The sequence below is a fragment of the Microtus ochrogaster genome, chromosome 2 (genome assembly GCF_000317375.1).
Source record: "Microtus ochrogaster isolate Prairie Vole_2 chromosome 2, MicOch1.0, whole genome shotgun sequence".
NCBI lineage: Eukaryota > Metazoa > Chordata > Mammalia > Rodentia > Cricetidae > Microtus > Microtus ochrogaster.
Window position 1 is genome coordinate 79,454,817 of NC_022010.1, and position 27,851 is coordinate 79,482,667.

Here is a 27,851-nt window from a genome sequence, read left to right on the forward strand (position 1 = left end):
AAGAAAATCGTGTTGACAGTCTTTTTTTCTATATTTATAAATGTCACAAAAAGCATCATATTATTATCAGTTGTTGCGATAGTGCTAAAAATAGTTTTAAAAGATATATTTAACCATGCCCATTATTAATGATTAAAACAATTTATCAAATAATTTTCAAATACAAACCCCAATGAAAGAAACAATGTATATATGCATAATCTTAAATTATACATAACACATTGCAACAGCCATGTAGAAACTAAAATAATGTTATACTTATCACCAAAGATAACTATTTATTATTAGTAGAGTTGTCCAATTAACAAAAATTGAATATCTTTTAAGATTGAAAATGAGAATTCTTGCTGATTTATCATGAGTTAATTCATGAACGAGCACAGGGCTAATTCTACTGAATTTTTGTCTTCTTTATAATGTGCATGACTCTTTGGCCTGTGTATGTTCTGTGGACCACACCTGCACCTAGTTCTGGAATAGGCCAACCCTAGCCTTGACTTGGTGGCACATTCCCCTGATCCCAGTATTTGGGAATCTCTGTGTTCCTGGCCAGCCTGTTCTAGAGAATGAGTTCCAGGATCATCAAGGCTACAGAGGCTTTTGAGAAACTGTCTCAAAATCCAAAACAAAATAAAAATTCAGTTGTTGAAGTAGATGATATAGATATAAGAATGCTTTTAATAGCAACAAAATGCAAAAAGTATTAGGATATGCTGACTACCATGAAAGACCCATGTGTTATGCTTTAAGTTAGCACATGTGAATCGTGTACTAAGACTTCAAGAACATAGATTTGTAGCCCATTGTGCACCCTTAGATGTCTTTATTTATTCATTCACTAGATGGGACTTGCTTTATCAGTGTTTATTTCTGACCTAGAACCTAGATTTTTGAAGAAATCTAAAACAAAAAGAAATAAAATGTGAAAAATTATAGTAATCAAACTAATTTTGTTTAACCAATTCTCACTACAATATGAGAGAAAACTCATGAGTCTATTATTTATTTCTTTGAACCCTTAATCACAGTGGTCAGGAACTTCATATCAACCTCTGATGCAATACTCATAACAACATCCTCCTCCACATGAATATACAGAAAATTCATATCACCTCATCAGGCATTTTCTTCCATGAAGTATAGAAATATGCTAGCCTTTAAATTATATATATATATATATATATATATATATATATATTACGAAAATTACCTTGAATTTGCATCAATATACAAAATTCCATAGCAATGTAATGGTTGATTTTTAATTTAAGGAGATTTGTTTTAGCTAACATAAAATATCCCTAAAAATATATTATGAAGTATTAGCAGTTTTCAGACTGTGCATGTCTAGTTGACTGTTAGTGTACTGGAAAAATTATAGCAAAGACTACCATCGATGTATGCAATCAGCAAGAGTCTTTATTATTTCAAGAAATATTCCAGCATGTTGGGGTTGACCATCTTACACAAAGGTAAAATGGAAAGAACCTGAAAGGAACTTTTAAGGAGGCTCCTTTTAAGCATAGCCAAAGGAAGGTTCTATCTATCATTGGCTTAAGCAAATGTCAATAGTAGTAGTATATTTTAATTGGCTAAGCATAGTTAGGGCAGATCAGGAATATGGTTTTCCATTTTGGGCCAGGACTGGACAATCCCCAGACTTTGTCCTTTTTTGGGTATTACCTTGAGCTTATTGATTGTGTAGGCTGACTGGCCTATTAAATGCTGACTGAGGGGGGCTGATTCAGGCCTGGTACTCCATGTTCAATCCCTTTGTCTTGTTGTCAGAGGTGTTGGAAACTGGTTTTCCTTAGTTTGTGACTCTTTCTCAGAAACTATTTTTTTCAGTCTCAAGAAACTGAAATTGAGAGAAGGCTGAGCAGGCTGCTGTGGTGTCAGCTAAGACTTCAGATAACCTCTACATTTTCCTATCACACAGAGACTGGAAAACTAAATATAATAGCTACGTTTTGCAGGACCTGACAATTATCTCAATTTTTGCACAGTCACCTAAAGATGTTACACACACAGGCAACAGGAAGTAATTTTGAGAATTAGATGCCCACATTCCCAAGAAGTGTGGTGGGTCATTTTTGTTATTCAGTGAGTTATGGATCATTTAGCAGTGGTGTTTGTGAATTGTTACTGGTCATGGTAAGGGAGGAAATTCAGCAAGAGAGATTGGATTCAAGGGTTTCTTTTTGAATAGAAAAAAAGGAGGATATATAAATGATAGGAAAAAGATAGATTATTGAATTTACTTTAAACTAAAAAGCAACTAGCAATCTCAAATGTTTCATATTGCTATGGATTTTTGTATATTGATGCAAATTAAAGGTAATTTTTATAATTATACACACACATAATTGCGAAAGCTCAGCCTATACCTTACACTTGCTCCCAATTATATATAATTTATAATAACCCATTTACATTAGTCTATGTTCTATCACATGGCATTACTTCTCTTCCACCATGCACTTCCTGTTTCCTCTCTGTGTTTCCTAGAATCTCTCTGTGCACCTCGATTCATCTTCTACTTCCTCTCTCTCTGTCCTGAAAGCCTGCCTATATCTCCTGACTCGCTATTGGCTGTTCAGCTTTTCATTAAGCCAATCACATCAATATATCTTCAAACAGTATGCAAATATCCCAGGATGACCTCCTTGCTTAGAAACTTGTTCACCTATCTTGGTCCATTAAAATGTAATGTTTACTTCTAAATGCAATTATCCCCGAATGACTCACACTTGCAGGCACCATTAATTTCTATTTGAATTATCAGTTCATAGATCTCAGCAGGTGTTAATTGGCAATCTCAGACTAAAACAGATGCAAAACCATGTGCAGCGTTTAGAGCTTCTCAGAGAAAAGGCAAATGTTCTACAAACAGGCAAGTTTTCATTTACTGATGGAATGAGAAATTTCCTAAGCAACTCGCTTTGATTTTGTGAGGCATGGCACATAAACATAAGAATTATGTTGTTTGGGGACTCTATCAGAATGTGTTCCTTTGTCAAACTTTTATTCATATCCTTAATTGTCATAATTAGAAAAAGATGTTTGGGAAGATGTGACAGTAAAAGATATTCCATTTCTGAGGCCAAAACAAAAGCAATTTAGAGCAATAAGACAACTGAAATCATTAAATAATACTCAGAAAGGTATGGTCAAACACAAGGCTAAGTTATAATGTGAGAAAATCTCAAGTATAATAAGTAAAGAACAACTGAAATTATATATATATATATATATATATATATCTCCATTAAACTTTCAGATGTGTAATTGTAAAATGTTACTTAAACTTTGTATGCATGGGGATATAAATAAGGCGTGAGTTACATGAGGCAAAAAAAGTAGATAGAGGAAATAATCAGAATTACTATATGGTGTGGGAAGTCCTTCTGTATATGTGTTGCTTTTATTGGTTAATGAATAAGACTGTTTCAGCCAGTGGCTTAGCAGAATAGAGTAAGGTTATAATTCCAAGCTGATAGACGAGGAAAGAAGAAAGAATCAGGGAAGAATCAGGGAGAAGCCAAGCAGCCGCCACAGGAGCCAGATGATGGATGGAACCTTACTAGTTGGCCACAACCACGTGGCTATATACAGATTAATAGAAATGGGTTCATTTAAGATATAAGAGCTAGATAGCAATATGACTATGTAAATGACCAAGCAGTATTTTAATCAATATAGTTTCTGGGTGGTTATTCGAGTCTGGGTGGCTGGGAAAAAGAAATAAACAGCCTCCACCAAGCAAGATACAAGAAAAAAGACTGTCAAACCTGGCCAAGTTGTTAGTCGAGTTTTAAAATTTTCCTGCCCCTGAAAATGGTCTGTCAGTTACTCTAGGCCTTAGAAAGCCTAGTTCCAACATTGTAAATGAGACTTTGGGTGGTTGCCCAGGTAGTCAGTTGTCTCTTTCATTTATTGCACATTTTGGAAGTTGCTTGATTGTACTTCCTGTTTACTCAAGAAATATAATTTCCCTTCTCAGGTCTTCAATGTGGTTGAAGACTAGATAGTCATAGTTACTTTCCTCTCATTACTTGGCCAAGCTATTTCTAATATAAGACTCAGATTCCTTAAAATAGAATAATTATTGAAACATTTAGCATGTTTCTTGCTTAATGTTGTTTATGTTGGTTGTAATTCCAAATTTTACACTTGATATTTGTGCTTACTGGATATAGTTTTGTATTAAGCTTAGAACACTCTTATGTAGCAAAAGGGTAGGTGCTTAGGGAACTCTTTCAGCCAATAACCTTTAAGATACCAGCCCACTTGGGCATGGTCTCTTATACTGTAAATGCAGTTGTAAAGATTGTGTGCTCTCTCTCTCCCAGCTGCTGGATTTGGTTCCTGTTCCCCATTCATCTGGAGGACTATGATCTGTGAGTCTACCACTGAATAAATAGTCCTTTATTATACTTAATTTTAGCTAGTATGGAATTACTTTATAGCATCCATCTTCAACTATAGGACAAAACTATAACAGGATATTATTCCAAATTTTCTCTGGATATTCTGGAGCTGTATGTGGCAATACCACAAACAGTGAGACTTGGCTGAATGCATATGAAAGGGCATACAAAGAAGCATTAATGTCCTCAAAATCATATTGCTGTGAGAGAAGGCACATGTAGAAAATGTCCATTTTTCTTTTCTTTTTTTTCTTTCTTTCTTCCTTTCTTTCATTTTTGGCTGATCAGCTTCATGACCTTGGGCAAGTTACTTAGCATCCACATAGACCTAAGTTGAAATTCACGCTCATATGTCCCAAAGTTAGATGGGCACTGGGGACACAAAAATGAATAAAGCATAGACATAATATTAAAACACATGCCCGAAGGAAACAGTGAAGACCAGAGGATATAGTGAATTTGCTTCACTCTAATAATGTTAGAGATGCAATAAAAATTTCTCCTTCACTGCTGCCTGTTTTCTTTGGTTTGTTTTGTTTTCATTTCAAATATACCATAATAAATGGATAAGTCTATCTGATAACAAAATGTCTAGTAAAAGTATTTTATGTGTGTTTATGTATACATTTCTCATAATTTCCTAACAGTTATTTATAAAATATTGTAGTCAGTCTTACAGATAGGCATAAGAGTAAGGTCACTTCCTGACAGAAACCACAAAAATGACAAAGATCCTAATTCTGAATTGATATTATTTGGATCAATATTTTAGTCAAAAGCAGATGATGTCCAAATAAGAAAAATTTATGATTTTGTCTTGATTGCTTATAGGAATCATATATTTTAATTATATTCATGAATAAAATCTCTGACAGTGGAATTTGACTGAATTTACTAGACAGTTATAAAAAAAAACCCTATGTTTCTTGCTTTATAAGTGCATGTCTTATTCTTCTACTTCTTCACAGGCTACATGACTTTTATCCACAATAGTAATTTCTTGTTCCCATAGGTCTTCTAAGAGGCAAGAAACCTCAAGGTTCAAAGGTGATTCTTTCATTTATTTTCTTCCTTTTATTATGTCCATGCATTTGATTACATGTGAAAAATGGCATGTTAACTACTTGTTATGTTTCAAGATTATCTTCTAACTGTTAAAGCACAGCTCAGTCATCCTTTGTGATCAGCATCTTTTCAAAGTTAATTTCCTTTCTTTTCTATTGTTTTTAGTAAAATATTCCCTTCTCATTCTGTGATATTTAGATTTAATGAGTTATCTCAAAATTTATTGTTTCAAATTATATTAGGTTTGCCATCTTTATAGTAATGCAATAATTATTCCTCAGTTTTTACCTTACAAAACTTTACAGGTTGTGGTTATTTGCTCTATTAAGAATACTGCATCATTTTCACAAGAAGAGAAATTCAAAGTGTCAAAACCCAGGTTAAAAGGTAAATATTCAACTTCTATGGATGAAAACTGTATTCCGTGTAAGACAAAGTACAAGATAGGTCAAATGTATACTGCCAGAAGGATAGATAGGAAAATTAAAGTCATATGTGCTATGATAGTCATGGATTTATGGGGATGTGATTTGTTGCAGCAATGGAAAAGAAAGGTTAACATTCCTTCAATCTTAGACATTCTCAGAAGCAAACCATAAAACAAAGAATGCCTCAGTTGCTCTTTCCTCAAAAAATCTACATCCATGACAACTTTAAAATGGCTAGCTCAGATGGTCTAGACTCAGAGACTGCTCAGATAGAACTTCAGTTAAACCCTGCACTTTTTCCATCACACATAGACAGACAACAAATGATAGAGCCTGTTCTTCCAGGACTTAGCTATTATCCCGAATTTCTCATGGTCCCTTAAAGACGCCATTGCCCCAAAATAATAGGAAGTAGCTTTAAGAACAGCATGCCTCCAATGTTACGAGGTGGTATGGGTGGTTTTTGGTCATTTGATAGGTAACAGACGTTTATTATCACATTGGGAAATTGTTTGCATGTTGTTATTGGTCATGGTCAGTGATAAAACTAAACAAAGAAGGATAGGTTAAGGGATTTCTCCCTTTCCTCCCTCCTTTCTTTATTCCTTCCTTCCTTCCTTCCTTCCTTCCTTCCTTCCTTCCTTCCCCCTCTGTCTTTCTCTCTCTCTCTTTCTTTCTCTTTCCTCTATCCTTCTTTCTCTTCTATCTACAGTTGGGGGGAGAAAAGTGAGGATCGATGATGAAAAGAAAGAAAGGGGAATAAAGAAATGACAAGATAAAAGAGTAGATTAATGAATCTACTTTTAAACTAAAAACAACTACTAGTTTTCTCCATAAGTATGGATTTTTATATATTGATAACAATTTAAGGATTTTTTTTTTTGTTTTTTCGAGACAGGGTTTCTCTGTGGCTTTGTCACATCATACTTTATAGATGTTTAATGTATTGTACCTATGCAAATCTCTTAAAAACGTGTGTAGGCCAGCCTGGTCTACAAGAGGTAGTTCCAGGATAGGCTCCAAAACCAGAGAGAAATCCTGTCTTAAAAAACAAACAAAAAATATAATGTAAATTTCTAATACTAGAAAGTTACTATTATAAACTCTTTAGGATAATTAAGAAAAGCAGACTAGAAGCTAGTCACCTAAACAATATAACTTGTAGTCATGTTAGATATGTTTTCAAAGGTTAAGCAATGTATTTTAGACAGATAGTTGAACTTCAAACACTTCAGAAATCTACATGATGTTGTGTTTATGATGCTTTAATAATATAAGGCTTTTCACAGTAGTGAGATACATCTAATCCTGTTAGCACGGATTTAGTTAAAAGAAAAATAAGGATGCTGAAGAACCCGCATCTGTACTTTCCTTTAAATGTGGCAAGAAACTGTCTTTGCTTTGACAGTTGATATTATGCGGTCCAAACTAGACAAGCAGGACACAAAAGAAGTTGACTACCAAAATTTGCAGAGACAAGGTAGGAGAGTCCTTCAAAATTACTGTTTCCCAGAAAAGTCTGTCAGATATTTTGGAGCTGTAGGCCAAAGATGGGTGCTCCAGTGTTGCAAAGGAACCTTGGGTGACTGTCCAGCAGCCAGCTGTTGATATTTCTATAGTTTTGTAAGTTGCTTGCTCTGCATTTTCTTGCATACATAGGTAATAGTATATACTTCCCAGATTTTTGATGGAATTCAAGGCTAGATTGTAATAGTTATACAGTTTTCCTTCTTCCCAAATTCAGAAAAGAAATACAAAATATGTGAAGTTTATAAAAGTTGAATATACAAGCTTACATTTCTTATTGAAGAAATATTTTAAGGTCTAAAAAGATATTTTTATGTTTGTAATACAAGTTATGATAGAAATTAATTTAAGTACAAAACTTTGTACTCACTAAGATAAGATAATACTTTCTCCAAAGTCACCAAAAACAAATTGAATGGACACTGTGGATGTAATTCTTACTTGGTAATTGTTCTTATTGTACTTAATGTCACTATCTTAGAGTTAAAACATTCTTCTTATTTTTAGACAGAATGAAGCAATGCCACAAGATATTTGATTACAATGTGAACCCCGAGATTATATTAATTAAATAAAACCAATGTTAGGTCAAGAGGCAACCTTGGGTCAAGTGGTAGAGCCAGCAATTACCTGGCAGGAAGTAACTATAGAGAGTATGAGAGTCAGGAACATGGATAGAGAAACACCCAGTAAATAGTGAGGAAGGACTTTGAGTTTGGGGAGTTTTTGATTTTTTTTTTTTTTTTTGGATGGCAGAACAGAAGTTCTCTCTCCTAAGAAGTCAGCTAAGAAGGAAAGTCAACTGGTTGTTCTTTGGCCTCTCTGAGCTAGCAGGTTTTCATGCCAGCACCTGACTCCTGAGTTTTTATTGAAAAAAGCCATAAGATTGAGATTTATTTTTAAAACAATAATCTCTTGTGTAAATGTCAAGGAATCTTTTCATTTGGAAGGAAAACTGTCCTGTGTTTTCAGTATAAAACTGTATAGGGGCAACATGCCTAAAACATCATTATTGTTTTGTCTCTTCAATGGTGAGACAAGATTCATGGGTTAACAAAATATCTATTACTGAATTAGTGGACCCTGCCACTGTTCCCTACTTGTACTATGTTCTCAGCAAATGCTGTAAATGAATTGAATGTAGGTTATTTCAATGTCACTCTCATAAAAGTGTTTATATTCTAAGTTGAACTTTCTCATCAGAAATATAAAAATATTTCTGATGTCATTGCTATTTTATAATGCATATTCTTTCTTCAAAGAAGGAGATACTCAAATGCAGATTTCAAGCCAGAAATTTATATATTGATTGGTCTTTTAAATTTCACACATCTAATATATGTGAACCACTCAGTTGCTTTTGAATCAATAACTTTTAATTCATTTGTAAAAGTCAAAATAGAAATTGAGGTATAATGAAATTTATCCAATGTATCCACTTTCCTTTTGCAAAATGAGAGGATAAGCAGATTCAAGGAGGCAAACTCGGGGAAAGACAATAAGTCATTTTCATAAGAGGAAAAAGTATGACATTAATTTCTCTTTTATTCAAAGCATTATGTGGTAGAAATGTGTTCTCACATTACAATATGTGTTAGAAGTTTATTCAAAACTAAACCGTATTAACTTTGAAACACATTTAAAATATCAGTTGTGACCAAAGGAAAAGGGGTATTTTCACCTTAATAGACTTGGTTTTGTAATTGTCTGGTTTAGTATGTTCTCAATTTTGATGTATAGGTTACAAATTACTTTTTCCATATCAAACATATTTAATATATTAGCAGAGTTAAGTATTCTACCTGCTTCCTTGTAGGATTATTATCTTCTAAAATTAAATGAACATTTAAGTTAATATTCAAATAATTATCCAACTAATAATTTTCATAGTAGCTGATGGGGAGGCCTAAGGAGGAAGCCTCTTGTTTTTCTGCTTTGTAAGTAAGAATCAGAACTACACATATTTATATATTAGCTTTTACTTGATTTTAACTGTTGATGCTTAATTGAACAATGTAATACTTTCTGCCTGTATTAGAAAATCAGCCAAATTTGACTTTATATGATACTAATTTTGACATGCTTGCATTAAGAATAGCAATTTCTTTTAACTTTACCTAAAGATAGATCATACTTTATTTTTACATTTGAGATTAGATTATAATTGCAATATTATTTCCTCCCCTTTTCTCTCACCAGTCCTTCCTGGGTAACCTTCTCTACTTTCTTTCAAATTCTTTGTATAATCTACTGGACCCCACAACTCTACATTTTCATAGGTTGCAGGTAACTGGAGTAGTCTCCATCTGTTGCAAAGAGAAGTTTCCTTGATGCGAGGTGAAGATTATATTTCTCTGGTAGATATACAAATGTCCATACTATGTTGTGCAAGTTTAGCATATTAGGTTCTCTTCCAATAGCCATGAATTTACTAACACGAATTAGTCTGAAAGATTTATGTTACAGCAGTGGATTCCTCATTTTGAGACTAACAATAAATCCAATTAGAGAGATACTGGTTACTGGCAATGTACAGATACTAGAACTACACCCTTGGAGTTGTTGTGCCATGCTGGATGTGATAGTTCGAATAAGAATGGTCCCATAGGCTCATATATTTGAGTACTTAGTCACCAGGGAGTAGAAATCTTTGAAAAGATTAGAAGAATTGGAAGATGTGGCCTTGTTGGAGGAAGTGTGTCATATACGAGGGGTAGTGAGTTAGAGACTAGGAGACAAAGTGGTTCATATGTCATAGCTGGATAAGCCTATTGGCTGCTCCCTCTTTTGAAAACTCACATGATTCTTAAATTGTCTATTCATAAGACTTAGTGGTTTCTCACAGTTCTCCAAACATTCCTCTTATATTTTCATATGCACATATCATTCCCAACCATAAATTGTCTCTTTAGTCATTAAAATATTGAAACATCTAATTTTTTTGAAAACACCTATAGATCACAGTAATGTCTTTACTTCAAGCCATTTCACTAAAGCTTTTTATAAGCGTGTACTGAACTAGTAAATGTTTTAAAATGTACTCCCTTACATGAACTGTAATTAGCATATTACTTTGAATATTGTATTCACCCAATAATATTATAGAGTTAAAGATGAAATCTAGAAACATAACTTTAAGTAGTAAATATCGTTAAAAATTCTTGTGAGTTAAAATATAAATGGAAAAGAAATACCTTAAAGCATTTGCCTTATCTAATAAAATGAAGCAAATAAATTCAAGCAGAGCAGAAATGAAATTTTCCTGGCTGTAACAGTAAAGAGAAAGTCATTATGCAAATCTTGCTGAATACCCTAATGGGCATGCCTTCAATACCAGTGTCACAACCCATTAGATTGATTTCTCAGCTAGTTGCTCCTTATGTCTCTCTGCAGTTGAAAAATAAGAACTGGTGCAAAAATATCAATCTTCTTTGAGTAAATCACTATAGAACTAGAATTCTATTACAGAGAAATTTGAAAGTCCTTGGGAAAAACTACCACCAATTATTTTTATATAATTGACAAACTTAAATGATTGGTACAGTGTAAGACAGTGACTATAGACAGGCGTGTGATAGGTAGTAAAGAAATAAAGACTTTGTGACCTAGCTGAATATGGTGACTCATACCTGTAATCCCAACAGTCAGGAAGGCAAATCAAGATCCAAATGGGTTCTAAGTAGGCCTAGACTATAAAATAAAACCCTCTATCAAAATAAGCTAGTAAGCAAGAGCAATACCAGAAGCAAAATCCAAAATCAAAAGGGAAAGGAAAAGAAAAATGAAGGACTGTATTATTCTGTGATTTTTATTTATACTTTGAAATAAATTGTATTGTCAATAACAATATGACTGTGTTTTCTAAACATAATGTATTTTGCTTATCTTCTCTTTTTTATTTATTTACTTTGTGCATGTGAATGTATAGGCAAATGGATATATATATATATATATATATATGTCTGCAGAGGTCAAATATCAATGCCACTCTCTTCCTCAATTTATCTCCACCTTATTTTTTAAGTACTTTCATAAAATTAATACTTATTTTAAAATTCAAAAATATGTATCTAATTTTGAAGTAGCTTATAATAAAAACTATATGACACTAAAAAATAGATTTATGCTAACAGAGAAAGACCCAAATATTTGCTGAAAAATAAGTAATTCAATCTTAGACTCTTGTACCTGACTGTGGAGACCCAAAATAACAGTGAACTTTAAGTTGACGAAAAGAACAAGTTTGTATTCAGATTCACCACTTTTTTTTAACCCTCCAGAAACCTGAATTTTTAGAATAAGGAATTGGTCTGAAACCCATGGAAAGGTTTTAGAAAGGTGTGAATTAAATAGTAGAGCTGGATATGTGACAAATGTGTGAAGGTTGTGTGTGGCCGGTAAGAAGCTATAAATTCTGGATATTGCAGAGTCAGTATCAAAATTTTTCTGGACACTTTCCAGGAACTCATTAAAATCATAAAGAAACTTCCTTTGCAGTTTCTCAGAACTCACTGGGGTGCAATTTTGGGCTAGAAAGCAGAAGCCAAGAGGAGGAAGAAGAACCTCTCCTAAGAATTTTCTTCCTTATCTTCCAAAGAAAAGCCTTCATGAATGACATGACTTCACATTGCTCAGACTGTCTCTCAGATCATCACTTTGAGAAGGTCATAGTCCTGTCATGTTAGGACTGTCCTTTATAATCTCATTTAACTTTAGACAACAACTGTGGTGGTTTAAATAGGAATGAACCCCATATGCTTGACTGCTTAGGCAGTGGTGTTAGAAGGTGTGGTAGTGTTGGAGGAAGTGTATCACTAGAGGTGGACTTTGGGGTTTCAAATGCTCAAGCCAGGTTCAGTGTGCCTTGCTCTGCTTGCTCCCTGCCTGTCTGGATGTGGAAATCTCAGCTACTTCTTCAGCACTGTGTCTCCCTGCATGTCATCTTGCTTCCCACCATCAGGACAATGAACTGTAAGCAAGCCCGAATTAAGTACTTTTCTTTATAAGAGTACTATAGTCATGGTGTCTCTTCACAATGATAGAATATTGACTATGACCACACCTGAAAAACACATATACATATGGTAACATGTTTGGACAGAAGACGTTCAACATATAAATTTGGATGAAATAGAATTTATCACCTGCACTAACGTGACCATCACCACCACCACTACACAAAGCAATTCCAATTGCTTCTCCTTTTGTCTTAGTTTTCTCACATTTTATTCTTTCAGAAAATGATTATAGATTGAAATTATGAAACCAGGAAAGTGAAGGAGGATGGCACAGAACACCATAGATATGGAGAAACATGTGGGCTTACCAAACTTTACAGTTTGTCTCACATCTGTCATACCCTAGTATAGGATCATTGGGTGATAGATAACCAGGCTACAAGCAAATACTCTCTCTGAGGAAGAGAGTTTAAGGAAGACCAAAAGCAGGACAGGAATAATAGACAATTCTTGGAGTTTGAAAAATCAATACTTGTAGTTACCTAAGTTTTTCTAAGTGGTTAATGAATGGTATGGAAATACATAAGCCTCAATTGAAGATAATTTTTTCCTGCACAGTTTCCATTAAAGTGCAAAATACAAGTACAGATATTTGAGCATCTAAAAGGACCTGTTTTCTGATTCACACATGTCCCCATCAAACCATGTCCTTTGTGACAGAAGAAAATGATAGCTCTCTAAGGGCTTTTCACAAGGACAATAATTCCTCTCATGGAGGCAATACTCTGTGTTTTTTCCTATGGGACTGTTCCTCATAGACTCATACATTTGAATGCTTGGTTTTCAGCTGATGGTGTATTTGGGCAGGATTATAGTTGTGTTACTACTGCAGGAGATGTGTCACTAGGGGTTGGCTTTAAGATTGCAAAAGCCTTTGCTATTCCTAATTAGATCTCACTCTCTAGCCTCTGCTTTTGATCAGATGTAAGCTCTCAGCTTCTGCTAAAGTGCCATGGTTGTTTGCCTGTTGTTATGCCCGTTCATTCATGATGCTATGGACTCTACAATCCTCTGATAACTTGAGCCCCAAACTGATTGTTTTCTTTCATAAGTTGTCTTTGTCCTGGTGCTTTTTCACAACAGTAGAAAAATGGCTAATATGCTGTACCTACCCAATCTCTTAAAGATTTTACATCTTAATCTCAGAAAATATGATTTTGACATGGCACAAATACTCAGGACACAATTTTTAAGTTAAACATACAGTGAGAAATTTAAAATTTGTCGCATGATATTTGAGGCAACATGACACAAATAGCTATCAGTCCACGTGCACTTGGCAGAAACTCAGAGTATACCTTCTTGAATGTGTAATTCCAGTCAGACCCTCAGGTCAATGGGTCAACCAAAATTAGCAGTTATTTATTGTTTCAAACTCTTTTGTAATGCACCTTGGGTCTACAACACTGTATATAATTGTACTGTTAGACTCAGTTGTAAAATGAAAATAATATAGTAGTCTGAATAAATTATGTATGCTAAATAAAATTAAAGCCCTGTAATTGCATCACAAGTTTTGTGCTTAACATTCTAATTATCTGAAAGAATGACATTCAATTATCTGTCTCTTTTTAAATGTGTATGAAAGTGTCCCGACCATATCACTCAAAGCCTATTTATCTGAATAATGAACTATTTGGAATAATCAGTAGCTGTGTATTTTTCTGATTAACACTGATTCATCTGCTTCTAACTCTGTAGGCTATTTGCAAGGCAGAGAAATTACAAAGCAGATTAATGACAACTGATAATCCAAATACAATCCTGGAAAAGAATGAGGTTACCAGTGTTAATTTTTTAGTAATCCATGCCTAATAAGCCATCAAAGAACAAATTACATAATCATAATAGATATAATGCAATTGTCTGATCTCTATTCATATAAGCTCAGTAACTGCCTAAATTAGAATGTCGTCAGGAGGTGCTTACTTTATTTTAATCACAAATCCTTAACAACTTTATGTTATTATCTTAAAATAATTTCACTTTATGGAGATCTATGACTGTATATGAACGTGTATGTACTGTATCACCCGCTTTTTCACAACAGCAGACTATGCGTATGCTGGTGTTTTTTGTTTCTTCAATGTTCAAACACCCAAAGACTTTACACATTACTTGGTTTGCAAAAGGACATATGATGTTCACTGAATCATGATTGCTTTATTAAGAATATATTTACCTGAATATGCAGTGTTGAGCTACAATATTTTATTTACATTTGTATGTGATTATGAAAGTATTGGCTATCTAAATCACTATTATGTGAATTATTTCTCAATTGCTCCAATTAAATTAAATGATAGTATGGACTAGCTGAGAGGAGACCATGTGATTCTCAATAGCCTCTTTATGAAGTAAAATTAGCAAAACATCACACTAGAATATTGTATCTTGATTTAATTGAAGTGCTTAATTTATTAATACATCACTTAAATGGTTTTTGTCTTTGTTGTTTAATTCCATGTGATGAACTATTTATGAATATTAATTGAAAGGTTCAAATGTCACAGGACTTGCAATTACTTTTATCATTTTTGTATTTTACTCATAGTTATTAGAAATCTAGCATGATACCTGATTTACATATTATCCTTTGTTGTAAGTCTATAAGAATAGACGTTGGACTCTAGTTTGTAAAAAGGCTGCTTGTTTGTTCCTGGCTGCTCAGCCCTGAAATAACCACATAGAAACTATATTATTTGCAATACTGTTTGGCCAATAGCTTATGCATATTTCTGGCTAACTCTTATTTTCTCATTAACATAGATGCAATGTTATATATAACTTTTTATTATATTGTGATGGAGGAAGGCCATTGGTTAATTAAATAAAGAAGCTGCTTGCCCTGATAGGTTAGAACGTAGGGGGAGGAGTGAACGGAGCAGAATGCTGGGCGGAAGAGGAAGTGAGGTCAGACTCAACAGCTCTCCTCTTGGGAGCAGATGCCTCAGAGAGACACGATGCTCCACTCCTGCGGGCAGAGGCGAGAGCTCTGCTCTCTGAGGCACACGCGATGAAGCTCCAACCCAGGATGGACATAGGCTAGAATCTTCCCGGTAAGCGCACCTTGGGGTGCTACACACAGATGATTAGAAATGGGCTAGTCCAGGTGCGAGAGTTAGCCGAGAAAAGGGCTAAAGCTAAAGAGCCAAGCAGTGTTTAAAAGAATACAGTGTCCGTGTAATTATTTCGGGTAAAGCTAGCCGGAGGCGGCCAGGGTGCGGGAGATGCAACCTCGCCGCTCATATTACTACAATATTGGATTTAAAAAAGTGTAAACGGCATAATATGGCTAACTCATATCTTAATTTAACCCATTTCCATTAATCTGTATATTGCCACGAGGCTGTGGCATACTGGCAAAATTTCAGCATGTCTGTCTCTGGTGGCAGCTCCATGGCTTCTCCCTGGCTCTGCTTTCTTTCTTTCTCCCAGCATTCAGTTTAGCTTCCCCACATAGCTCTGTTCTACCCTATCAGGGCAAGCCAATGATATTCACAGTATACAGAGGGGAATCCCACATCACAGTACATATAAGAATTTTATTCAATATTATCTATGTTTCAAGATCCTTTAATGTAGATAATAGGTGGCCACAGTGTAGACAAAGTGTCCGAAGTAAAAGGTGCAGTATCTTTCAAGAAAGTGTATATTAATGTGGGTTTTTCAGAAAATCAAAGACAGTAACATACATTATACACATATAAGAGTAGCAAATAGGAAATATTTTATTTAGTTATTTTCATATACACTTTTATGTATTTGATATAACTGATAATAGAAACAGTATATTTTGATATTATAAATGTGTACAAAGGTAGATAACAAGTTAAATTTATCAACCTGAAGGAATTTTGTCTGAGAAACTGCTCCTTTGCTTATGAATTTCATAGATCATATGTTCTGCCCTCTGTCAATGGGTAGCTCATGAAAATGATACTACTGCATTCTAAATCTTAAGGCTTTGGATGAGTCTAATGAAAGGCTGCTTCCTTTTTCAGGAGGTAAATCCCTATATCCCACAACCCTCTGTTCCACTCAGGTCATGCATTGAGTGTGGCCCAACCACCTCAGAGGCATAATAAATTTTACTGAGTTGCCTTCAATTACATATATTAAAACATTCTGAAATATAATCACATAGAAACAAATTCTCTAATGTAAGTAGGGGAATATATATATATATATATATATATATATATATATATATATTTAAAATCACAAACAATATCTGATTATTCAATAGAAGGCTTATGATATAGCACACTATAAAACTGGTCAGTTAAATTTGGAGTATGAAGAAACAGTTTGGAAGGTGGTGATGAGAGCTGTCTGGTACAGAGATTTTTCTGAGGCCCTTATGTTTGGAAAGGACCCAAAGATGTGCTTTGTCGAGCTAGTAATGGCCTGGAGTCAATGCCGTGGGGAAATCTGAAGCTTCAGATCCTGAGAATCCACTTATGTCTACTCTATAAGGCTAAGGTTAAAAGTTCCAAGGTCACTGTGTTCTTGGTCTGATGCCCCGGATATGTCCTGTATTACATTTATGTAACATGGCTTGTTTAGCTTCCTGCTGGCTTTGTCCATTGACTGATAGTTTCCACTGACTCTGGCCAATTCTCCTCCTTGAAATAGTATTAAGATACTGAACTTCTGCCAGCTGGTGGTTGTGTACATCTTTAATACCAGTACTCGTGTGGCAGAATCAGGTCTCTGTGAGTTCAAGAACAGCCTGGTGTACAGAGAGTTCCAGGACAGACTCCGAAGCTACAGAGAAACTCTGTCTCAAAAAAGAAAAGAAAAGAAAAGAAAAGAAAAGAAAAGAAAAGAAAAGAAAAAGAAACTAAGCTTTTTAATAAGTTTGCTTGACATAAGACATATCTTGTGCAAAGACCTCCTGACCCTACCGATTTTAACTTTTTCACCTTCACACTCTAGACACTGTCACTGAATAAAGACCTGGTTAACATCAAGATGGCATGTAATATGATTAATCAGCTTTCCAGTTGCAATTTCTTTAGTTTGCTGCTGTTTCTTCATCCTTCTATAATCCTTTCAAGGAATTTCTTAAGTTAAATTATTGTGCAATAGTTCTCTGACATGAGAAGGTGTGGTTCATCCATATATTAGATTCTATGAGCATTGCACAAGAAAATATGACAATATGACTTTTCTTCTTAGAAAATGGAAAATGTACACCCAAAGTTGGTAGCAAATACTAATTAAGTGGATAATCTATTACTATATATTAAAACTTTGCAAGAATGCTACAGGACCCTTATGTTAAAAAAAAACATGTTTCATGGTGATTTGAAATTTTACAGGACACTTTGAAGACAGACAATTCCAGTTGTCGAATGTGGAAATGTGTGCATCCGTGGGAATAGTTTCTCTTTCAGTGCTTTAAAATACTGAGTTTTACACGAATTTATTTTTGAAGCAATCAAACAAATATAAAACTTGACAATGAGATTTAATCTTTTTTGAGAGTATGCTGGCCATAGAAGCTCATAAAGAAAATAAACTTTGAAAGAGGGCTTGAAAAATTTGGTGATATATTAAATTCAGTATTCCATGTTTTCCTTATACTATCTATTCAGTATAAAATTGCACGTGCAAAGTCTGAAAAGAATAAAATTTATTCTTTTTCCATATTAATGGCAACATCACCTTCAGTACAACAGCAACTGTCTTTTCTTTGGAGCTTAGACTTTGGGAAAATTCAGTGTACACAAAAGCAGCTTTTCATCTCTTTCTGAGATATTCAAAGTTCCCCTTTGTAGTTTCTGTCTTACTCAGTTTGGGTTTTTCTCGCACAAGAAAATAAATCTTCAGTTGAGATCCCTTCCTCCTCCTGTGCCCCCTTGTCTACCATAACAAGAATAGTGCATTCACCTTTGAGGGAACTAGAAAGTTAAAAGAACCAGTATAGCATATTTCAGACTTCAATGTGTGCTTTCTTCAGTAGACCTGACTTTCTGTTATTCTTTGTTTCTGTGCACCTCTTGCATATCACCAGCTGAGTTCCAAGTATAAATTTAGCAATCTGCTTTTCATTTTGAGTATTCTAATGAAAATAGAAATGAACTTTGCAGAAGATAAAATATATTGAAGACAGATGGTTAGATCACTGATTTTAATAAACTCTAAGCATTTTCCTCTGGAATACTATTTTAACTGATTTTTCAGTTGCTCACATGTGTGATGGCCTAGTATCAATACTAAGCACTATTAAACAAACAAACAGATAAAAATTAAATAATAAATACATGTTGGAATACTGCACATTTTTCTCCATTTGAAACTTGCATATGTTCATCAACATAAAATCCACAATATTTTATTGCTAGCTTTAATATATTATGATTGAAAATGTCAAAATACCCAAGACTCAGACTTTCCATCTGACTTCTAAAAATGCTGAATGCTTTCAAGGACCTATCAGAAACAATAATATGTATATTTCTCAGGAGAGTGTTATTATTTCATAGCTACAGAGATAATGACATTTTCATTCATAGCCAAACTTGAAAAAATTATATGAGCATTACAAACTAGACTTTATTTCAAGAGAAAATATGCATATAGTGTTATAGAATACAGTTCTATATTTTATACTCATAGGTAATATAGAAACCTTATCTCTTTATTGTTGAAGATAAAGTACTTGTGGCTTAAATCTATAAAAACACACTAATCCATTATCTAATACCAAACTGTCAGATCTGAAAATACACATACATTAGGTAGACTAAAAAAAAATATTTGTGTGTTTAGGAATATATACATATAAACATATATGTATGTAATAACAATTAATGAATCAGAGGCCATGATTTTTTTTTGTTTGTTTGTTTTTTCGAGACAGGGTTTCTCTGTAGTTTTGGTGTTTGTCCCGGAACTAGCTCTTGTAGACCAGGCTGGCCTCGAACTCCCAGAGATCTGCCTGCCTCTGCCTCCCGAGTGCTGGGATTAAAGGCATGCGCCACCACCGCCCGGCTAGGCCATGATTTTAAAGGGAGCAAGGAAGGCTATATGGAAGGGCTTAGATGCTGCGGGAGGACCTTCCTCTCCTTCAGCCAATAGTCGCTGAAGCATGAGCCCATTGGGCTCCTGCAGCTCCTGCAGCTCCTGCAGCTCAATGGGCTCATGCTTCAGTGACTATTGGCTGAAGGAGAGGAAGGTCCTCCCTCAGCGCTTAGAGGGGTGTGAAGTGAATGTGAATGTGAATTGAGAAAATATGTAATTTTATTACTGAAATTGATAACTGGAAAGGGGTAATTTTAGTTTGGGTAAAAACCTGTTACAGGGGAAACTCCCAGGAATCTACAAGGATGACACCAACTAGGATGCCTAGCAGTAAGGGATATGTAGCCAGAGCTGGTCACCTCCTGTGTCCAGTCACATATCTTTCAACTTACAGTCTGTGGTTCCTATGGTATATGCTGGGGTAAGGGTGACAAAGAAGAGGTGGAAGTGGCCAACCAAAGACTGGTTCAGTCTGAGACCCATGCCATGACAATGTGCTCACCCCTGACACTACCCTGACACTGGGACCCAGAGGCTGGATACCCCAGAGATTAGGATAGAACCAAATAAGATTGGAGAGGGAAAATGTCAATGTAATGATGCCTAAGGATTTTCTGCTGTACTGGTAGATTGGTGTTTAACCCAATAACCATCTTCTTTCAGCTTTATACAGCAACTGGTCGAAACAGATCCCCAGTCAAACATAATGCTATTGTCCATGTAGGTCACCAGATTATTAGTCTTTTACAACGGTTCTACTTGTTTCATATGCTACAATCTTCTTACTCACATAGTCATATGTTTCTCAAGATGTGAGACTTTATAATATAAATAATATAATACAATTATAATATACAAAATAAATTTATATAATATAAAAAACATAATGCTGACATCTGGGAAAAATGCTGAAGAGAGGAAGGAAGGATTGCAGAAGCCAGAGTGGCCAAGGTCATCACAAGAAACCTACAGAATCAACTGACCTGGTCACATAGGTGGTCACAAAGACTGAGTAGGAAACCAGGGAACCTGCACAGGACTGACCTAGGCCCTCTGAATGCATGTGACAGTTGGGCAGCTTGTTCTTCTTGTGGGACCCCAACAGTAGCAGCAGGCACTGTCTCTGACTACTTTGCTGGCATTTGGTAAATGGGTTGCCTTGTCCATCCTTAATATTCAAGGCCAAGTGCTTAGACTTACTACAATGCGATGGGTCATGTTTTGTAGATATCCACGGGAGGTAAGCAATTTTCTGAATAGAAACAGAGTAGTTGTGGATGATGGAGGGAGAGAGTTGAGGTGAAGGGAGGGACTTAGAGCAGATGATAAAGGGGGAAACTGTGAACAGGCTGTAACATAATAATAAAATATACAGTTGTTGCTATAACACAAATTTCTCACATGTCCTTCATGCATTTCCCTGAGTAGGAAGGCCTTTTTCCACCATTAGTTATTTAAAACAGCAGTGTTTAGAAAATTACAGCCTTCTTTCAACTTCTATTAGTTTTTTTTGTTGTTGTTTTGTTTTGTTTCATTTTATTAAAAAATCTCTTTTATTGTTTCAGTATCTAACATAAGATAACACACTTTAGTTACCTATGTCAATCAATCTTTTACAGCCTGTAAAATTTTTTCAGTCTTTCCTTATCTTCAATAATCTTGAGTATCTTGAGGAATAATGGTAGAGATGTTTTTAAAATATTGGCAGTATAAATTTGCCTCAGGTTTCCTTATATTTTTTGTTTTCCCCCCTCAAAATAATAGCCCTCAGAGTGGCATTCTTAGAGGATCTTTCAAATGGTACCTGCTCTTCCACTTGACTACTGCTCTGCAGCTGAAAGATTGTGCTTGCTCAGTTTGTTTCTGCCTCTCCTTCTCCTCTCACCGCGCATCTCTTGTTTTATACAGTCTTGTATTCATGATCCACTCATACATACACTGGTAGGTATTTTCAGCTGCTGGTATAATATCATAGCCTTTTCTAATCCATACTGCCAACTACCAACAACTCTGCTCTCTCGTTCATACTCAGATCATGAAAGCCATATCAGATCTTTTTGCACAGGGGTCAAATTTCTTATTACTTTAGGAGAGTGTTTTTTTTATTGTATAATACATTAATTCTATATGTTGTTAATTAGAGAATAAATATCTCAATCAAGTTTTATTCTTTCTTAATTATTATGTTCTTGGATTCATCAATACACAGTGACAAATATTTAAGTAATTAATGTGTTTAAGTGCTATAGTATAGCATATATTCTGAGTATGAATAAGTATAACACTGTGTATAAGTTTTGTGATGTTAGTGACTAAATTAGGTAAACCTTGCAAAAGTTCTATAATCTCTACATTTCCCACCTTTCCTAATTATAAAATGGATGTAGAAGAACTAAAATGTATTCAACATTTTTGAATGAGGATGAAGTGAGAACATCTGAATCCATCTAGGTACCATTATTTGATTTTATACAATACAGCTTGGCTGCCAATGTACTTCCTATAATCATTAGATGTCTTACAGCTTGTTGTTGTTGTTAATGATGTGAATCTTAGAGCTGTCAATCCAGATGACCATCTCCTTTGTCATTTACTTGGGAACTCGCTTAGTTCAAATTTTCATCTCCACAAAGGCAGCATGTGGTACCTGTTTCACTGAATTGTTGAGATGCGTGATATGCACATGATGTTCAGTATCTGCAACCAATACCTTGCGAGTGATTGAAAGTTATAGTTAAATGTCCAGTGATGACAAAAATATATAGTACAATCGACTTCTGTATTCTGAAATCAGAACTTTTATGAATTTTGGGCAATAGCTATTGCCAACTTTAAATAATAGTCATTATAAACAGATTGCATTTATGGAATACTGCAATATGCTAATTAGGCCTTAATTTTTAAAATGTAGATACTTTAGCAATATTTCATTAGAACCTGGGTCAAAAGAAAAATACTTGAGTCAAAATTCATAAATCGCAGCTAGAAATTTCTCTCTCAACATGATATTCATACAGAGTAGCAATTCACACACACCCCGCACCAATACACATACTGTGCTGCCAAAGTGGATTTTACAAAAGACAATTTGCAAAATTGTGAATTAATTTGTCTGTTCTGAAGGCAGCCACACTGCATTTATTCAACACCTCATACAAGAAAAGTGAAACTGACATATTCCTTGACTCTTTCCTGAGTACATCAATCAGGACTAATGTAATCCCTCTAAACACAGTTTGTGTGCAGTTCTTATCCAGTTTTTTTTTTTTAAATCTCACATTTTCCAGAATATTTACAGGAAGTCTTTTGAGGACACTTTTATGTAGGTGAATATAAGAGATCAAAATTTCTGACAGTGATAATGTTACATCATAAGAGTTATTCCTGATGTGCTAAAATTTAAACAACAAGAAGAAAAGAATAAGGCATCGTGTTAGGTATGGAGGGTTAAAAATCTGATACATATTCTTCACAATGCTCTCCAGCACCAGTTCTTGCTTGACTGTGGAGATAGGCACCAGCATACTGACACACTTACACCGGGTTGGCATTATTTCCATGTAAATATATCTAGATTTCTACAGTATATTCAGTAGCATTGCTGTTAATGCGAAAGCCCCAATAGTAAAGAGTACATCAGTGTAAATGACTTAATTCAATATTTATTGATATTGTAACCTTCATTGATATCCTATTGCAATGACAAATTAAGTCCCCTAATAACTCAGAGAATGTATTTACTTCAAATTATTGTCACTCACAGTATTTGGAAGATCTTTAAGAATAATTGAGAGTAAAGGAAATATTGTATAAACATAAGTCCTCTTTTATGTAACAAAGCCAGTAACTCCTAACACCTAACTATGAAGGTGTACGGAATGGAAATGAGCAAGATGAAAAACCAGAGTAATCAAAGTTAAGTTTTTGCTTCAGCTTATTACTTTGGTTTCACTGAAATACTTTCACATAGACCTCAAGATTTTGTTTATGAAATATAAAATGGTTACAACAGATGATATTTTCTTTATTGGTTGAGTATTACACCAAGGATTAAAAAACACCCTATGTCTTTCACTTGAATGGAGTCAGTGCCTATAACTTCAGACAAATCCCTAAAGGAAACCATGGAATTTAAGGAAGCATTTGAAGTGAACAGAAGACATATGCACAGAAAATTTTGACCAAGCAGCAGACTGTGAATGGCAAAACTTGATTCAGCTATCACTCAAGGAATATCACTTTTGGTTCAGTTGCTAAGAGCGAATGCATGGATGAGTTTTAAAAGCAGGTTGTTAAATACTGCTTCAACATCAATGGCATTATTTATTATAGAGTACTTACCATGATCCAATATTCTTACGACAAAACATACTTGCCAGTTTATATAATATTTCCTTTACTATAAACTATCGTAATTTCCTGTTTGGACTATGTGGAAAGCATTGTCAGTGTTTGAGATAGTAATAAAGAACATGGATGAAATTGAGAAAAATTATTTTCTGCAAAGCCTCTTAATTACAATTTCCAGCCTTAGCAAAGCAAAAGCATGTGTGTTACGGAAGAATTAGGGTGGAGTGCTTTTTCTAGTCTACTAGAGGCTGGTAGTTTAGTCATGTATTGATATCTCAGCTTTACTATCTCTCTACTTATCTGCTTTGTTCCCAGAAGTAGGACTGGACAATTTTCCCATGAAGTAAGTAATCACTCTCTCTCTCTCTCTCTCTCTCTCTCTCTCTCTCTCTCTCTCTCTCTCTCTCTCTCTTTCTCTCTGTCCATGTCCATGAATATAGGCCTAGTACTTTTCATAGTTGGAAGCCAGAGAACAAATTTTAGGACTCAGGCACTCTTTCTGCTATGTGGTTGCTGAGAATCAAATTCAGGAATCCAGTTTAGTGACAAGTATATTTACCCTTGGGTCCACCTCTCGCTCCTGTGGGCACTTGTCTTCTATAGGTACACAACTGTTCATCACAATTGATGGAAACTGATTATTGGACCTACTTTGGAATAAGACTTAAGACAAAGAGTGGTATAGAAAAGTTACTTTAAAGAGATATCCCAAAATATATGTGGGGAGGAGTAGGAAAAACAAAACCATTATAGAATAAGAGTACAATAAAAATACAGCCGGGCGGTGGTGGCGCACGCCTTTAATCCCAACACTCGGGAGGCAGAGGCAGGCGGATCTCTGTGAGTTCGAGACCAGCCTGGTATACAGAGCTAGTTCCAGGACAGGCTCCAAAGCCACAGAGAAACCCTGTCTCGAAAAACAAAAAATAAATAAATAAATAAAATAAAATAAAAATACAATAAAACCTACAAGTTTATAGATTTGTAAACTGTTCTTAACACATGGATCAAGAAAAACCCCTGAGAAGCTTTTGTAGAGTTTAGCTTATACTGGGCATTCTAACAGCAAGAAAATGAAGCATTTACATACTGACTATTATCTTTTAACATTATTATTATCTCTTTAATAATAGATTCTTGAATATTACCTACTATAAGTAAGTGTTCATGGACTTCTATCTCTCAGTTGTGCATTCTTAAAAAAAGCAAAAACCCTCAAAAATGAATCAATAATGAAATGAAGGAAGATGGAAAAAGTAGGAGTTAGTAGTAGAGCAAAGAGGTCAGTGGAGTGAAACAGACAAGTGAGAGATAGAGGAATTTGCCATAGGCACAGCAGCTAAAGGCTAAATTTGTGGAAAGCCTGACAGTATCTTATTCAAAAGTTCCCAGGCAGAATCTTATGTGTGAGCAGAGGTACCTAGAGCATTGGTACCTTTAAATTCTTTCCCAAGATTAATGGAAACAAGTTTCTCCTATTGCTAAAATTGTGGGTAAAATTTTGCTGCAATTTACCTTTTCCCTCAGTCTGATGAAAGTACTGAGAAGTGCAAGGATTGTTTTTTTATAGAGATTGACCAGAACTGACTGAGAAATCATGGCTACTTAGTACAGATGAGGTCCAAAACAGAGTTATCTTTTTACTTGAAATGTAAGGGATATTTCATTTCTCACTCTCTGACAATGAATAGTCCTACATACTTCGTATTAATGGGTCTTTATGAAACCTCAAATCCCCTTGGCTCATGTAACTGCAATGGAGGTATTTTTTTTAGATAGACTTCTGCTTGAATTTGAAGCAATTCACCTTGAAACAAAGACCATAACCCTGTAATAAAGGTGATGTGCAGGGCTGAGATGTGCTCTTAGAAGCCACTTGTGATTTCTAAGGAGCAACGGACGAGACCACAGCTAGATAAGATTTGATAGAAATATAGAAATTGACAACTCTCTTGTACATTTGGGTATGATACAGCGAAAAGAAAAACACAAAGACAGACTTACTAATTTATCAAATACTCCAAGTCAATTGAGTTTTAGACAGGCCTCCAAAGCAAAAGAAAACTAGGATGAGAAACATTTTTGAAATGATTGTGGGACAAATGAAGAAAGAACCTTGGGTATTCTTACAACGATAGGAAGCGTGGTTCTCTGGACTGCTAATACCTTGTCACGTCAGGTCAAATTTAGACAAACTAATTCCAGACACTTTTAAGTACAATGGAAATATAGAACCAGACTACAAGAAACTGTTGTTGCCTCTATAAGATCTCCTTTGTCTGTCTTCACATTTCATTTCTGGCACCTGGAGTGTCGGTTCTCGAATCTAGAGAGCTATTCATAACCATGTGTAAAGAGTTAGAAAGTCTGGCCTGTGTGCACCAAATTTGACTGATTTCTGGAAGAAAAATACTGTGTTCCAGAGGTTTTCCTTCAATAATTGATAGAATTTAGTTATAAGTTCAGATTATATTTTTGCTTAATGTGCCCCAAAATAATCACTATTGTCATTTGATTTCAAATGGTAGGAAATACCAAATTTGTCTTATTTAGGTATTTATTGGTTTCCTATGTGTTAAAAATCAGTAACCAAATATGGAAATCATCAAAGTAGCATCCCAATGATAGTTCAGAAGGTAAAATATTTGTCTTTCTAGTGTAAGGAACACAGTTGAGACTCCCAGCACAACCTAGAAAAGCTTCATTGGAGTGGTAGCTCGTTTGTGATGCCAGTTCTCAGGAACTGGAGACAGTGGTTAGCTTGGACGTGGCTAGTTAGAGAAACTGATGCAGTGAGATCCAGGTAAAGTGAGAACACTTGCCCCATAAACAAAGTAGATAGTGACTGAGAAAGACAATTGAAATAAAACTCATCCACAACCACGTACACATGTGCACCACATACATGAAGACATGCATATCAGAACTTCACACACACACACACACACACACACACACACACACACACACACACACACACACACGAGTCAGATTGTGGTCTTCATGCATTGCTTTCTACATTATCATTTGAGATAAGGTATCTCTGTGAAGATGGAATTTGCTGTTTTAGCTCTTCTATCTGGCCCATGAGCCTCCAAAATCGGCCTCTTCAATATTATGGTTGCAGGCAAGTACTATGGTGCCTGGCTATTGTTTATGTGGCCCTGGAGGTCTGAATTCAGATCCTCACACTTTAACAGTCTGCAAATTAGTCACTAAGTCCCTCTCCCCAGTATCTACTTTTAGATTTTATTTAAGATTTTCTATAGGTCAGGCTCAAGAACTATACATTCATCTTTAGATATATAATTACAAATGCTATACTTTCAGTGACCATTTCTACAGTTTATAAGAATATAGTAATTATAAAATTATATTTCTTTTTATTTTCTCAATTTTTAATTTTTTTTCATTCAGAAATTTACACTTCCTCCCCTCCTCCCATTCCCCTCCAGTTCCCCACTCCCCCCTCTCTCCCCCTCAAGGGCAGGGAACCCTGCCCTGTGGGAAGTCCAAGGCCTTCCCCCCCCCCACATCCAGGCCTAGAAAGATTTGCATCCAAATAAACTAGGGTCCCAAAAAGCCAGTACCTGCAGTAGAAACAAGTCTCAGTGCCTTTATCAATGGATTATCAGTCAGCCCCCATTGTCAACCACAATCAGAGAGTCCGGTTTGATCACATGCTCATTCAGTCCTGGTCCAGCTGCATTTGATGAGCTCCCATTAGAACAAGCACACTGTTTCAGTAGGCGGACCAACCCCTCGCGGTCCTGACTTCCTTGCTCATCTTCTCCCTCATGCTGCTCTTTAACTGGACCTTGGGAGCTCAGTCCCTTGCTCTGATGAGGGTCTCTGTCTCTATCTCCATCTGTCACTGGACAAAGATTCTATGGTGCTATTCGAGATAATCATCAGTGTGATAGCGGGGCAAGGCCAGTTCAGGCACCCTCTGCTCTGCTGCCCAAGGACCTAGCTTGGGACATCCCCGTGGACACCTGGGA